Here is a 2,322-nt window from a genome sequence, read left to right on the forward strand (position 1 = left end):
AAAACTTCATAGAAAAATTAAGAGTTTTAGTTGAGTGCTAAGTTTGAGGATCCTTATTTTGAATTTGCATATTAGCATTGATTTTTTCAAATCAGTATTTAAAGGGAATAAGTAAGTCATTATTCACTTTTCTGTTTTACTGGTCCCGATGCTTTGGCTTTCCTTTGTCTTTAGAAAGTTCTGTATTTAACTCCTTGTCCTGAAGCAGATTTTGCTGAGCTGCTTAGCCTTGGCAGTGGGCACCTTTTAGGCTTAGAAGTGCCTCAGGTTTCTGTGGGTCAGCTGCCATGTCTTCTTTTGAAGCACTGTGACAGTCAGCGAGAAGATCCTGGGGAGCTTCCAAACCCCAAGGCATTTGTTACCACCACTCAGTGAAGACTGCTTCAGAGGCAGAAGCGGGTTTCTAAGCTACAATTAGTGCTCCTCACATGCAATCATATGCATTAGGGCTTCTGTTTGACCAGTTGCACGAAGGTGTTAAAGCCTTCAGTATAGGATCCGGAAGCGGAATCCTCACCGTGTGTTTTGCACGGATGGTTGGACAAAATGGAAAAGTCATAGGAACGTTGGTGGCGCACGCCTTTAATCCCAGCACTCGGGAGGCAGAGGCAGGCGGATCTCTGTGAGTTCGAGGCCAGCCTGGGCTACCAAGTGAGCTCCAGGAAAGGCGCAAAGCTGCACAGAGAAACCCTGTCTCGAAAAACCAAAATAAATAAATAAATAAATAAATAAATAAATAATGTCAAAAAGGACGATTCAATGCTTCTGAGCTCGGGACGAATCCAGCTGGCTGTGGTTGATGGAAGAATGGGATATGCTGAAGAAGCCCCTACGAAACTATTCATGTGGGAGCTCCAGCCCCAGTGTGCCCCAGGCACTAACAGACCAGTTAAAGCCTGGTGGAAGATTGATACTGCCAGTCCGTTCTGCAGGAGGAAACCAAATGTTGGGGCAGTGTGACAAACTACAAGATGGCAGTGTCAAAATGAAGCCTCTTATGGGGGTGATATATGTGCCTTTATCAGATAAAGAAAAGCAGTGGTCCAGGTGGAAGTGATTTTCTCTTCTGCTCTTTCTTCTTCCACACATTCAAGGTGAAAGGGTGTGGACTTCAAGACATTAGACTACAAGGGCTGTCTTTGGTGGCTTCCTTCATACTACTCCATTAAAGCATCAAAAACTCATTACATGAAAATAAAATTAAAAACGAGGCATATTTACTTGCTGAGTCATCTTTCTAGCCCTCCATTCATGGATGAATCTCTCTTCTTGTACCTTTGTCTAGTCAACAAAACCTTGTCCTGTATTTAAAGTTTAGAAACATTTTTGTTTTGTTTTGTTTATTGTTTGTTTTTCTATAGCTATTATAAATAGCCTGTTGTGTTCAGAACTACCTGTTCTCCCCTAGGCCTAAGTGGTTTGAAATACCTGCCCTCTTCATTAGAGTGGGGTGGGGTTGATGTTTTGGATAATTTCATTCTTGTCTCTACATTGCCATGCTATATCTGCATACTTTGCAGTCATCAAGATATATCTTTTTTTTTTTTTTTCTGAATTCTAGAAGCTCTACCTCTGTCTCTTTTTGAAAACCAGTCTCTCTTAGATAGCTCAAGAACCCAGGGGAAAACGGAAGTGCTACTGTTCTGCTACAGGTGCATATCAATAAAATGACTCCTCGTGACACTCTACTAACCTCATAGATCAGTGTTTTACTCATCCTTCATCAGAGAAGTTTCCTCCTGCAGCAGATGGGAAGCAATACAGAAACATACAGCCAGACAATATGCGGGGAGTGGGGGATCTTGAAGCACTCAGCCCTAAACAGAATGTCTCCATCAAATCCCTCCTCTCAGGGCTCAAGGAACCCTGAAGAAGAGAAGGCAGAAATACTGTAAGAAATAGAGGGGATAGAGCACACTAAGGGGACATCCTCTAAATCAGTAGGATGGACACACATGTGAAGCCACATAACATGCACAAAGCCTTTCATGGGTTTCTACCAAATGGGGTCCAACAGCTGAAAGGAGAAAGTGGACATGTGCTCTCATCTATAACTCAGAAGTAATCTACAATTAATAACCACTTGCAAATGAAAAATGTTTCCTCCAGGGTTACCTCACCAGGAAACAAATTACTCATAAGGGTAGACTACATGCCCAGCAATAGATCGACAACAGAAAACAGATTCAATGGCATCTTTGGAGGTTCTTCATCTCATAATGTTGTGCCAGGTGCTTTTTAAATTAATTTCAATTTAATTTTATTTATATGTTTCTCCCTTTTTACCCTACATACCCTTATGTTTTCCTTAGTGTTTTTGTA

General features: G+C 41.6%; 1 pseudogene; it reads left to right on the top strand.

Annotated features, from left to right (window-relative positions):
- Window positions 1-404: 404 nt before the first annotated feature.
- LOC114698950 lies at window positions 405-1,105 on the top strand (annotated as a pseudogene).
- The last annotated feature ends 1,217 nt before the right edge of the window (window positions 1,106-2,322 follow it).

This window comes from Peromyscus leucopus, chromosome 4, assembly GCF_004664715.2.
Source record: "Peromyscus leucopus breed LL Stock chromosome 4, UCI_PerLeu_2.1, whole genome shotgun sequence".
NCBI lineage: Eukaryota > Metazoa > Chordata > Mammalia > Rodentia > Cricetidae > Peromyscus > Peromyscus leucopus.